The sequence below is a fragment of the Ursus maritimus genome, unplaced genomic scaffold, assembly GCF_017311325.1.
Source record: "Ursus maritimus isolate PB19 unplaced genomic scaffold, ASM1731132v1 scaffold_1, whole genome shotgun sequence".
Taxonomy (NCBI): domain Eukaryota; kingdom Metazoa; phylum Chordata; class Mammalia; order Carnivora; family Ursidae; genus Ursus; species Ursus maritimus.
In genome coordinates, this window is record NW_024423343.1 from 89,928,379 (window position 1) to 89,943,140 (window position 14,762).

General features: G+C 38.4%; 1 long non-coding RNA gene across 1 annotated transcript in view; it reads right to left on the reverse strand.

Annotated features, from left to right (window-relative positions):
• LOC121106314 overlaps positions 1–14,762 on the reverse strand; it is a 90,724-nt gene that overhangs the window by 36,741 nt on the left and 39,221 nt on the right. The window contains exon 4 of the long non-coding RNA XR_005838942.1: positions 2,388–2,579. This is a non-coding gene — a long non-coding RNA (uncharacterized LOC121106314). The remainder of the gene's footprint in view (positions 1–2,387; positions 2,580–14,762) is intronic.

The following is a 14,762-nucleotide window of genomic DNA, read 5'->3' on the forward strand; positions in this document are numbered from 1 at the left end:
CTGCTGGCACTGCCTCCAAAATGCATCCTGAACTTGACCCATTTCTCTTCTCCTCCACTTTTCAAATTCTGATCCAAGCCAGCCTTATGTCTGGCCTGGACCCCAGTGGGGCCTTCCAGCTGATCTTTCTACTTCCATTCTTGCTCCGGACTCCCTATTTCTCTGTGGGGTGGGCTGGGTGATCTCCACTGACTACGGAATAAAATCCTAAGTCTGACTATGGTCCACAAGGCCTGTCCTAAGCAGTCCCCTGTTTTTCACCTTCCCTCCTTCCTAACCCCCAACCCCCACAGGCCACTGGCTTCCTCCCACACCCTCCAAGCATGCCACTGCTGCTTACCGGCCTGCAGTGTTCTTCCTACAGGCCTCCTTTTAACCTTGGAGGTCATCTCAGAGAAACCTTTCCCATCTTTTCTAGCTAAAGTGCCACCCCACCTCATCATTCTCTGTCCCATGCCATATTTTATTTGCTCCATACTACCTCTATCTAAAATTGTCTTCGTTATTGATTTAAATATTTACTGGCTGTCTCCTTGATCCCACCCCTCAAAACTAGAACATAAGCTTCATGAAGGCAGGTACTGTATCTTCAATGCTTGGCACGGTGGCTGGTTCATACCAGAGATGCTTAATGACGGCTAGTTCAATTCATGTGAGCAGTTCCCTCTGCAGATCCTTCCTTCCCATCTTCACCTAATCCCTGTCTCTCAATACCAGCTAAGAGATAACTTCTTTCAAGAGGCCTTCCCAGCAATCTCAGCTGGACTCCGCTCCTCTCCGTGCCATCTTCCTCTTCCATCAGCATATTTATCAAACTCAGCTGTAACTGTCTACCTCCCTCACGGGATCATGACCTCCTCTGGCTTTTACTTCCACATCGCTATTCTCCAATACAGCCTGGCTATGCAGTAGCGACTCAATATATGGTTGATTAAAAAAAGAAGCAAACAAATCATTTTTAATTATTTTTTTGGCAAAAGGGAACTTCTTAGAGTGCTTTTAGAATAAGCTACATTGAAAAACAATTTTAAAAATTTTAATGTGCCTATGTCTTAAAGCTTACCCTCAGAATAGCAGTCAAGATGAAGGGAGGATGTTATGATCCTAGGTAATGATGCATGAGAAATGCTTAGTACATCCTATATGGATGACTGACAGGGTGACAGACATGGACGTTGCAGGTGGCCACCCACCACAGGGATACACCATTTCCTTGAAACACTCACCAGACCATGCTTTGGCCCCACGCAGACCTTCCCATACAGAGCAGACTCTTCCAAGGAGGCTGAATAGCTAAAGGCTCCCAGATGTTCTGTCTTTATCTCTTGCACACATCGGTAAACCAAACAAATCCTGAATCGCCGAGTCCCCTTTTCCTTTAAATCTATGACAACAGTCCTTTCTCTTACAAGAAGTCTTTCTTTGGCCATGTCAGTCCATCTCTCCGGCCATGGCCGTGACTTGCTTTTCTGGTTTGGGGGTCTGTCTTGAAAGATGCGCCTACAGATATCAGATCTCACCAGCGTAGGACTGATTCTTCTAGTGTATGTCACAGGGGTCTGGGGATACCTCATTCTTCACCCCATACCATGCTCATTACAATGGTCTGAAATTTTCATTTTGCTGTTTATTAAATCCCAATGTTCTCCAGCAAAGAAGGATCATTTCCTCTTGCTATCTGACCTTTACCCTTTCCTGCATCTTAATTTGAGTTATTGATAGAATTTCTCCCCCTTGATCAATTGTGATTTCATTGTGTGTACAATGGCATGCAGTAAATAATCCTTGTCTCGCGGACTATGCTGGCTCTCTCCCTAAATTGCATTCCCAGATGGAACTGCCTCATTTCTCTGAGTTGAGTCTATTTAGTCAATATAGGGTTGAAAAGGCTGGGAGGCTGGGATTTATGGATGTTCCTACCTACAGTTCAGTAGTAAATTCCTCTAACACATTTACTAGACACTGCAAAGTTGAATTCTATTTTGCTGGCCTTCTTACTTCAGATGTTGACAAAACAAGTTATTTCTTAGCTGACACTGAATTCCATTATGTCTAGCTTTTGTGCATTCAAAACGTGGATTGCTGGGGGGTTTTGTTTTTTTGTTCAATTCTTTTTGCTCAACTTTGCAGATTTAATATTTGCTTCATGTTGAAAGAAAACAATGGAAAAATTGCCTTATCACAGATGGCTTTTTATAGTCTTAGCCCTTTTGCTAAAAACAAGATTCTAATATCAGACCATCTCAATCCAGTCACTTAGAAATCATTCCTCATGATTCTGCCTCCAAACATGAGGTCATACTCAACCTTGTCAAAATCCCCTTCTATTCTGCAAGGAGAATCAAACCATCTCAAATCTTCCTCGTGTCAAGACTCAAGAACCTCACCGCAAAACTGGTAGCAAGAGGGCAGAGCTGAGGATGGTAGTTCTGGCCTGCAGTTTGTCCGGTGGGGTTTCATTACTGAGAAGTCATAATGCAGACAATGCAGGCTATGCCGACGTCACGATCCTGAAATTCCGAAATGTGATCTTCTGGAGACAAGGTGAATCCATATACTCAGTAGCTCTTCTGGAGGGTCTGAGAGGGAAAAAAATGATGTTATCAATCTGAATGATTTAGGGGACATTCTAAAAAGCATTTCCAGCACTCCCAAGATTGCTGGAGACACTTGCTGTATACTCAAGGTTTTAGCTTTGTGTTTACAGAGTAGTGATAATCCTCTTGAACATCAGCCCAAAAGGAGAGAAAGCAGAGATCATTAATTCAATGTAAGAGCAGGGCTCGATTTAACTCAACAAACAGTAAGTGTCTGCCTTGATCAGGTATTATGCGGGATGGTAGAAATACGGAAATGCATAACATAGTCCCTGTTCTCAAGGAGTGTAAAACCTATATGGGGAAATAGATGCATAAATAATTAAATATGATTTGGAGGTGAAATAATAGGTGTATACACAGAATGATACGGAAACATGTGGAAGGATGTTCAGCCCCAGGGAAGGGTCTTAAAGGAGCAGGAAGAATCAAAATCATTTTTTAAATTTGCTTCTAGGCAGTTTATAATTCTTACCCAAAGAGGCCATAGTAGTTTATGCTTAGTCAAAACATAAAAATGATATTTGGAAGGCTGGAAGATAAACATTATAGCAAAAATGTATGTAAGCCTTCAAATCATCAAAACATAAAAACTGTGGTGCAGTGTGTGTGTGTGTGCGCACGTGCGTGTGTGCAAGCGTGCGTGCACGTGTGTACAAACAGACATACTTGGTAAATTACCCTTAGAGAACAGGTACTTTACTGTACTTCTAAAACATAAGTTGACAAAGAATTAATCGAGTGAGAATTACAACCCACACATGTGTAATAGATTCCTCACAGATTTAGAAATAATCAGCAATCTGCCCACACAGACAAGAATTCGTAGTAAAACCCACTCCCAGATTATTTCAGTTATGCCTTCTTCATTTGAGAACATTTGCCTTTTAGGAGAGAGGGTCGTATGTGCGAGTCGCACTGAAAATGATCACTTGGTTGGAGTTCTAGCTTCTCATTTTTAAATCCCCTTTTTAAGGGAAAGAAAAATAACAGCAGTTGAGCACCTATTACGTGAAAAACATAGGTCCTTTACTTATATTACATTTGTTTAATCTTTACAGCTATCTTCCAAGGAAGCTACTGTTATACTCCAGCTCCTACACCCGCCACACTACACACATTTTACATGAAGAAATGCAGATTTGGAGAAGTTAAGCACATGCCAGCGGTCCCACGGGTAGTTTTGATTTCTTCTAAATATGTTTATCTTGGTTCCCAAAAGACATAAAAAGTTCTCCAATGTAAGAAATAGTTCTTCTATTTCACCTATACCTCTCTACAGTGCATCACAAAAACAATAGTCTGAACAAATAATAGATATGTTGGGTTTCCTCAACCTACCTGGCAGGTAGAAGCTAAGTACAGGTTAACAGCTGCTTCACTTAGGCAAGAGAAAGCCCTAATATATTTCATAGCCCTGTATCCTAGGTTTTTCCAGAAATTGCTCTAATGTCAAATATTGAAGTACGGCCACCATAAATCACCAAATTCTAGCGCGCGCGCACACACACACACACACACACACACACACAAAGGAGCTTCTAGTGAAAATGGCCTTGCCCATGTTTTCATGGAAATAACTATTAAGATATTCCAAGATAGACACCCAACATTAAAATCAAAACCAAGAGTCAAGATATCACCACAAGAATGTACCCATATTAAAAACCGGCCCACCAACACCAAAGAGAGAAAGAGTTAAGAATGTTGGAAGATCTTTTTCCCTCCTTCTACATTATTTGACCCTAGTTTTCAACATAAGGTCCGTGCCAACCAGATCTTTGAAACATGGGTGTCACCTTCTGAGGCAGCCATATACTTCCCCTTTTATCTAAACTAGCAGTACTTTTCTAAAGTTGTGCTACAACGTACACAATATAAAATTTCCAATCTTAATAACCATTTTTAAGTATACAGTTCAGTGGCATTGAGTATACTGATACTGTTGTACAACCATCACCACCATCTATCTCCAGAACTTTCTCCATCATCCCAAACTAAAATTCTATACCCATTAAACAATCACTCTCCATTCCCTCCTACTCCACCCCCAGCAACCACCATTCTACTTTTTATCTATGAATTTGACTACTCTAGGCACATCATATAACTGGAATCATACAGTATTTGTCCTTTCATAACTGAATTATTTCACATAGCAGAGTATCTTCAAGGCTCAACCTTGTTTTAGCATGTGTCAAAATTTCCTTTTTAGGGCTGAATGATATTCCATTGAATGGGTAAAGTACATTTTGTCTATCCATTTATCCACTGGTAGACACTTGGGTTGTCTCCACCTTTTGGCTATTATGTGAATAATACTGCTGCTGTAAAAGCGTACAGGTTACTGGTCATTTTATAACACAAAATTGAAAGCTACGACTCCTAAATAACAGATTCTTATTGTTGTTTGTTTCTTGTTGTATTCCCTCCGGGGTTGAGGTAAGCTACAGCCAGTTGGGTTAATGTTGATTATAGAAAGATCATTGTCAGCCAGTCTGCCCCTCCCTCAAACACAGTTCTTCCCTAGCCTGTCCCAAGGACCTGTAGGCCTGCAGGTGGGGGTGGGGTGAGCAGGGGGCTGCCTCATTCGGTGGCAAGGAAAAGGGAAGGTTCTTGGGTCAGGGTGGCATGAGGTGGGGCAAGGGTAGGTGGGACTTGGGCTCCTTGGTGGGCCATGGCTTTGGTGGTGGCCTGTTCCTGCTTGCACCCCTCCAAGGGCTCTAGGCACGGTGCAGTGGCAGATGTGGGAAGCCCTTGGGTCTCTTCTGGCTCCTGTGTCCTGGGGTACCCAGATCCCCTCAATCCCTCTGGGTCCTGCCCGAGATGGGAAGACAGAACAGGAAGTTGGTAAGAGTACCCGTCAGGAGAGCTCAAAGCATCCCCTTGGACCGAGCCCACCCCACTGCCCCCCACCCCCAGTGGGTGGACAAAAGGTGGATGCAGCTGTGGTGTGGTCGTGGGCGAGTGTGCAGTGCGGGCATGAGGGCCATGCACAGAGTCCCCGAGTATGCGTGCATGCGGCTGGGCCCACCCGCCACCCCTCCCTACACTGGCGGGGCCAGGAAGAGTGTGGGGCGGGGCTTTCACCGGGTTCGCCCTGCGTCCTGTGCTGGGCTGCAGGCACGAGGGCTCCCCTGAGGGCAGGGCCAGGAGAAGGCATCCCCACCAGGAGCTTGGGGGCTTCATGTACCAGGGGCGGGGAGGCCAAGGCTACTCCATGATGAGAAGGATGGGCAGGTGCCGTGAAAAGTACTTGAAGAGCCGGGGGGGGGGGGTTGGCCCCAGGGCAGTTGGTCAGCTCCAGCTCCTCCAGCTCCTGCAGCTGCACCAGGCCCAACAGCCCCCTGGTAGTCAGCAGCCGTCAGCCTGTCTGAGACAAGAGATGCAAACTCCTCATGACCAGGAGGTGCTTCAGCCCCAAGCCCTGCACCTGGCAGCACCATTGCAGGTAGAGGCCAAGGAGGGACGACGTGGTGGACAAATGGCTGAGGCTGGTATCCCTGATGTGTACACACCTGTGGGGGCAACAGGGGGCACTGCCAGCCTTCAGAACAGAAGATGGAGGAATTTGAGGTGGAGAAGTTAACATTAGCATATTTAATTCTGGGACATAAAAGTACCTCAAGTGAAACATGAAGGACTTAACAGAGAAAAGGATAGAACCAGTGGGAGTACACCCAAGTGGCTACTGGGTCAGCAGAGAAGGAAAGAGAGAATCCTAAGTCAACCCAGGTGAAGTACAAAGAGAAATACAGTGATAACACCAGATATGGGGGTAGGAACGTGCATATACAATCATCCTAAAAAGGAGATGTGATCAACATCAAAATGGACAGAATATGGGGCCAAGGTCTGACTTCTCTGTAGACAAATACTAACTCTATTTAGATCTCTCTTTGTATGAGGGTGAGAAAAGAGAAGAGTAAAGAATAAGATTTATGACAATCACTACATAACAAGGGAAAGCCAGGCTGTGAAGATTGGAAGAAGGGTTTGCTCATTCAAATGTAGACACCAAAGCAAACTACATGGATCATGAAGAATCAGTCAAAGGTAATACCCCCAAAGGAAACTAATAAAACTCCAATAACTGACCCCAGAGTAATAGAAATTTATGAATTGCCTGAAAAAGAATTTAAAATAATAATCTTAAAGAAACAATAAAATGCAAGAGGGCAAAGGTAAACAATTAAATGAAATCAAGAAAACAATGCATGAACAAAATGAGAAGTTCAATTATAAACTAGAAACCATAAAAAAGAAGCAAACAGAAATCTTGGAATACAATAAAACTAAAAAATTCAATTGAGACCTTCAACAGCAGACTTGGCAAAGCAGAATCAGCAAATTCAAAAACAAGTGATTTAAAACTAGCTAGTCAGAGGAATAAAGAGGAAAAAAAGAATGAAAAAGAGAGAAGAAAACCAATGTGAATTATGAAACACCATCAGGAGAACTAACATGTGCATTATGAGAGCCCCAGAAGAAAAAAAGAAAGAAAAGGGGGCAAAAAGCTTATTTAAATAAATAACAACTGAAAGCTTCCCAAATCTATGGAGAGGAGAGATACAGACATCCAGGTACAAGAAGTTCAAAGGACCTCAAGTGGGGCACCTGGGTGGCTCGGTCAGTTAAGCATCAGGCTCTTGATTTTGGCTCAGGTCATGATCTCAGGGTTGTGAGATCTAGCCCCACGTTGGGCTCCATGCTCAGTGCAGAGTCTACTTGAGATTCTTTCTCTCCCTCTCCCTCTGCTCCTCTGCTCCTCCTCCTGTCTCTGTCTCTCAAATAAATAAGTAAATAAAATCTTCAAATAACCTCAAACAAGATAAACCCAAAGAAGACTACTCTAGGATACATTATAATCAAAATGTTAAAAGTCAAAGATGAAGAGGAATTTGGAAATCAGCAAGAGAGAGATGACTCATCATACATAGAGGAATTCTTATAAGGCTGTCAGTGGATTTTTCAACAGAAAACTTACAGGCTGGGAGGGAGTGGGATGACAGATTCAAAATACTGAAAGGAAAGAAACCCTGCTATTCAAGAATACCATACCCAGCACAACTATCCTTTAGAAATGAAGGCCAGATAAAGACATTCTTAGGCAAACAAAAGCCAGAGGAGGTCAGCACCACTAGACAAGCCGTACAAGAAATGCTAAAGGGAGTTCTTCAAGTTGAAATTAAAAGATGTTAAGTAACAGCATAAAAACATATGAAAGTATAAAACTTTCATTTAAAGGTAAATGTGTAGTCAAATTCAGAATACTCTAATACTGTAATGGTGGTGTGCAAATTGTGTTTATCTCTGGTATAAATGTTAAGAGACAATGGTACTAAAAATAACCATAGCTACAATAATTTGTTATTGGATATACAATATAAAAGAAAAAGTGTGGCATTAGCAGCATAAAAGGTAGGAAAAGAAGTAAAAGTGTAGAGCTATCTCCTGTGACTGAAGATAAGTTGTTTTTAGCTTAAAATAGACTGTTATATTTGTAAGATATGTTATGTTTAATGTTTTTTAAAGCATCAAGAGAAAAGAAAACAGTTACAGACCAGGGAAACTCTGTGAGGCTGTGAGCTGATTTTTCAGCAGAAACTTTGCAGGTCAGAAAAGAGTGGCATGACATAGTCAAAATGCTGAAAGGAAAAAAAAGTAATAATAAAATCTGCAAGCAAGAATACTCTATCCAGCAAGGCTATCATTCAGACTAGAAGGTGAGGTAAAGCATTTCCCAGACAAATAAAAGTTAAAGGAATTCATAACCACTAACCCAGCCTTACAAGAAATGTTAAGGGAATTCTCAATCCCAGGGCCCAGAGCTCGTGACCTGAGCCAAAGGCAGACGTTTAACCATCTGAGCCACTCAGGTGCCCCTCAAGGGAATTCTTTAAGTGGAAAGGAAAGACCATAAGCAGGACTAAGAAAAGTAGGTAAGGAAAAAGTTTCATAGGTACATATATACTTAATAAATGTAGTAGATTAATCACTTATAAAACCAGTATAGAGGTTAAAGCACAAAGCTGTAAAATCAAGTATATCTATAAAACTGGTCAAAGAATTCACAAAATAAAAATATGACACCACATACCTAAAAACATGGGGGGGGGGAAGTAAAAATTTAGTGCTTTTAGAATGAGTCCAAACTTAAGCAACTATCAACTTAATATAAATTATTATACACATAAGATGTTATATATAAACTTAATGGTAACTGTAAATTAAAGCCAGTAATAGATATACAAAAAGAGAAAGAGAAAGGAATACAAGCATATCACTAAAGAAAGCCATCAAACCACAGAAGAACAAGAGAAGAAAGAAACAGGGAAGAACTTAAAAACAACCATAAAACAAGTAACAAAATGGTGATGAGTACATACCTATCAATAATTACTTTGAATGTAAATAGACTAAATGCTCCAATCCAAAAACAGAATGGATTTAAAAAGTAAGACCTGTTTTTATGCTGCCTCCAAGAGACTCATTTCCGACCTAAAGACATGCAGATTGAAAGGGAAGGGGTGGACATCAGGAAAATATAAATCAAAACCATGATGAGATACCACCTCACACCTGTCAGAATAGCTAAAATTAAGAACATAAGAAACAACAAGTGTTTATGAGGATGAGAAGAAAGGGGAAATCTCTTGTACTGTTGGTGGAAATGCAAACTGGTGCAGCCACTCTGGAGAATAGTATGGAGGCTCCTCAAAAAGCTAAAAATAGAACTACCCTATGATTCAGCAATTGCACTACTAGGTATTTACCCAAAGGATACAAAAATACAGATTCAAAAGGGTACACGCACCCCAATGTTTATAGCAGCATTATCAACAATAGCCAAACTATGGAAAGAACCCAAATGACCATCAAAGATGAATGGATAAAGAAGATGTGGTGTGTATACACACACACACACACACACACACACACACACACACTGGAATATTACTCAGCCATCAAAAAGAATGAAATCTTGCAACATGGATGGTGTTGGAGTATATTATGCTAAGTGAAATCAGAGAAAGACAAATACCATATGATTTCACTCATATGTGGAATTTAAGAAACAAAATACATGAACATATAGGGGTGGGGAGAGAGAGGAAACAAACCATAAGAGATTCTTCATGTTAGAGAACAAACTGAAGGTTGACGGAAGGCGGTGAGTGGGGGACGGGCTAGATGGGTGACAGGCATTGAGGGTACTTGTTATGATGAGCACTGGGTGTTGTATGTAAGTGATGAATCACTGAATTCTACTCCAGAAACCAATACTGCACTGTATGTTAACTCACTAGAATTTAAATAAAAATTTATAAATAAGTAAATAAATAACAAAAAGGAAAGTGAAGGGATAGAAAAACATTTTTCCTGCAAATGAAAGTAAAAGAAAGGTAGGGTAGCAATACTTATATGGACAAAATAGACTTTGAAACAAAATCTGTAACAAGAGACAAAGAAGGACACTATGTAACCATAAAGAGAACAATCCAACAAGAACATGTAACAATTGTAAATATTTATGCACCCAACATGAAAGCACCCAAATACATAAAGCAACTATTAATAAACATAAAGGAAGTAATCAGTAGTATACAACAATAGTAGGGGCCTTTAATATCCCACTTATATTAATGGATAGATCATCCAAACAGAAAATCAACAAGGCAACAGTGGCTTTGAATGACACATTGTACCAGCTAAATCTAACAGATATATTCAGAACATTCCATCCTAAAACAGCGGAATACAGATTCTTTCCAAGTGCACATGGAACATTCTCCAGAAAAGATCACATTAGGCCACAAAAAAGTCTGAACAAATTCAAGAAGAATGAAGTCATATCATGCATCTTTTCCAACCACAACGCTATACTAGAAATCAACCACAGGAAAAAATCTAGAAAAAACACAGATACATAAGGTTAAATAACATGCTACTAAACAATGAATGGTCAACCAAGAAATTAAAGAGGAACTCAAAAAATAAATATGGAGAAAATGAAAATAAAAACACGATGGCCCCAAATCTTTAGGCTCTAGCTAAAACTATTTTTAGAGGAAAGATTATAGCAATACAGGTCTATTTCAAGAAGCAAGAAAAATCTCAAGGGAAAACCTAACCTTACATCTAAAGGCGTTAGAAAAAGCAGAACTAACAAAACTCAAAACGAGTAAAAGGAAATAATGAAGATAAGAGCAGAAATAAATGGTAAAGAAACTAAAAAATAAAATTAAAAAAAATAGAGCAGATCAATAAAACCAGGAGCTAGTTCTTTGAAAAGATCAACAAAGTTGATAAACTTTTAGCCAGACACATTAAAAACAAAAGAGAGAGGGGGGACTCAAATAAATGAAATCAGGAATAAAGGAGGAGAAATAACAACCAACACCACAGAAATACAAGAATTGGAGGAAAATATTATGAAAAATTATATGCCAACAAATTGGACAATCTAGAAGAAATGGATAAATTCCTAGAAACATACAAACTCCTATAACTGAATCAAGAAGAAATGGAAAATTTGGACAGAATGATTACCAAGATTGAAATTTAATCAGTAATCAAAAACTCCCAATAAACAAAAATCCAGGACCAGAGGGCTTCACAGTTGATTTCTACCAAACATTTAAAGGTGAGTTAAATCCTATTTTTCTCAAATTATTCCAAAAAACAGAAGAGGAAGGAAAGCTTTCAAATTCATTCTATGAGGCCAGCATTACCCAGATATCAAACCCAGATAAAGAAACTACCAAAAAAGAGAACTATAGGCAAATATCTCTGATTAATGTCGATGCAAAAATCCTCAACAAATAGTGAAACAAATCCAACAATACATTAAAATAATCATTCACCACAGTCAAGTGGGATTTATTCCTGGGAGGTTCAATACTTGCAAATCAATCAACATGGTATATTACATCAACAACAGAAAAGCTAAAAACCATATGATTACTTCAATAGATACGACAAAAGCTCTTAACAAAGTACATCCTCATTCATGATAGAAACCCTCAACAAAGTAGGTTTAGAGGGAACATACCTCAACATAATAAAGGCCATATATGAAAAACCAACAACTAACATCATCCTTAGTGGGGGAAAACTGAGAGCTTTTCCCCTATTACAGGAACAAAGCAAGGGTATCCATTTTCCACTTTTATTCAACTTAGTACTGGAAGTCTTAGCCACAGCAATCAGAAAACAAAAAGAAATAAAAGGCATCCAAATTGGTAAGGAGGAAACAAAACGTTCACTCTTTGCAGATGACATGATACTGTTTATGGAAAACCCTAAAGACTCCACACAAAAAAACCTACTAGAACTGATAAATGAATTCAAAAGTCACAGGATACAAAATCAATATATGGAAATCTGTTGGATTTCTATACACTAATAATGAAGTCACAGAAAGAGAAATTAAGAAAACAATGTCACTTACAATTATCCCAAAAACAATAAAATACCTAGGAATAAACTTAACAAAGGTGAAAGAACTGTACTCTAAAAACTATAAAAGAGCGGTGAAAAAAAACTAAAGGTAACACAAGCAGATGGAAAAACATTTCATGTTCACAGATTGGGAGAACAAATTTTGTTAAAATGTCCATACTACCCAAAGCAATCTGCAGATTTAACGAAATCCCTATCAAAATACCAACAGCATTTTGCACTGAACTAGAACAAATAATTCTCAAATTTATATGAACCACAAAATACCCTGAAGAGCCAAAGCAATCTCAAAAAAGAAGAAAACATGAGGTATCACAATCCCAGATTCCAAGGTATACTACAAAGCTGTAGTAATCAAAATAATATGGTGCTGGACAAAAATAGACACATAGATCAACAGAACACAATGGAGGCCCAGAAATAAACCCATGTTTATATGGTCAATTAATATATGACAAAGGAGGCAAGAATACGCAGTAGCAAAAAGACAGTTTCTTCAACAAATGGTATTGGGAAAACCCGACAGCAACATGGAAAAGAATGAAACTGGACCACTTTCAAATATCACACACTAAAATAAAACCAAAATGGATTAAAGAATTAAATGTGAGATCTGAAACTATAAAATTCCTAAAAGAGAACACAGACAGTAATTTCTTTGGCGTGGACCATAAAAAAATTTATTCTACATGTCTCCTCAGGCAAGGGAAACAACAGAAAAAATAAACTGTTAGGACTAAATCAAAATGAAAGGCTTCTGACACAGCAAAGGAAACAATCAACAAAACAAAAAGAGAACCCACTAAATGGAGGACATATTTGTGAATGATATATAAAGGGCTAATAGGGGTTAATACAAAATTTATTAAAGAACTTATACCACTGAACACCAAAAAAAACCAAATAATCCAATTTAAAAATAGGCAGAGGACCTGAATAGACATTTTTCCATAGAAGACATACAGATGGCAAACAAACACATAAAAAATGTTCAAAATCACTGATTATTAGGGATACAGAAATCAAAACCACAATGAAATATCGCCTCAGACCATTTAGAATGGTTAAAATAAAAAATACAAGAAACAACAAGTGTTGACAGAGATGGAGGAAAAGGAACCCTTATGCACTGTTGGTGGGAATGCAAATTGGTACAGCCACTATGGAAGACAGTATGGAGATTCCTCAAAAAATTAAAAATAAAATGACCATATGATCCAGTAATTCCACTACTAGGTGTTTACCCAAAGAAAACAAAAACATTAATTCAAAAAGCTATATGCACCCATAGTTTACTGCAGCATTATTTACAATAGCCAAGGTACAGAAGTAACTCAAGTGTCCACAGACTCATGAATGGATAACAAAGATGTGGTATATATATGCAATGAAATAATAGCCATAAAAAAGAATGACATCTTGCCATTTGCAAAACATGGATGGGTCTGGAGGGCATAACACTAAGTGAAATTAGTCAGTCAGAGAAAGGCAAATACCATATGATTTCACTCATATATGGAATTTAAGAAACAAAACAAACCAAGAAGAGACAAAAAAACAGACTCTTAAATATGGAGAACCAGTGGTTGCCAAAAGGTTAGGTGGGGTGGGAGGGTGAGTAAAATAGGTGAAGGGGATTAAGAGTATACTTATCATCATGAGCACTGAGTACAGAATTGTTGAATTAATCTATTGTATACCTGAAACTAATATAACACTGTATGTTAATTTTACTGGAATTTTTAAATATGAAAATAAAATAATTTTAAAGAGAAAAGTTTATAACAAAAATGTGTACATTAAGAAAAGAGGAAGATTTCAAATAAACAATCTGCCGTTATACCTCAAGAAACCAGAAAAAAGAAAAAAGACTAAGTTAGCCAAAAGAAATAACAAAGATTACAGCAGAAATAAATGAAATAGAGACTAGAAAAACAATAGAAAAAAATCAATGAAACTAAGAGTTGTCTTTTTGAAAAGATAAACAAAATTGATAAACCTTTAGCTAGACTGACAAAGAAAAAAGAGAGAAGACTCAAGTAAATGAAATTATAAATGAAAGAAGAGACATTACAACCGACACCACCGAAATACAAAGAACCATAAGAGACTACTATGAAATACTATACACCAATAAATGGACAACCTAGGAAAAATGGAAAACTTTCCAGAAACATACAACCAAGAATCAATCATGAAAAAATAGAAAATCAGAACAGAGTAGTAACAAGGAGATTGAATGAGTAATCGAAAACCTCCCAAAAAAAACCAAAAATAAGGCAAGGATCAAATGGCTTCACGGGTAAATTCTACCAAACATTAAAAAAAAAAAAATTCCAATTATCAAACTCTTCCAAAAATTGAAGAGAAGGGAAAGCTTTCAATCTCATTTTATGAGGCCAGTATCACCCTCATACTAAAGCCAGATAAGGATACTACATGAAAAGAAAATGACAAGACAATATCTCTGAAGAATATAGTTAAAATATCCTCACCAAAATACTAGCAAACTGAATTCAACACCACAGGAAAAGGATCATACACCATGATCAAGTAGGATTTATCCCTTAGCCATAAGGATGGTTCGACATATGCAAATCATAAATGTGTTATCTTAACAAGATTAAGGATAAAAATCATATGATTATCTCAATAGACGCACAAAAAGAATTTGACAAAATTCAACATTCTTTCACAATA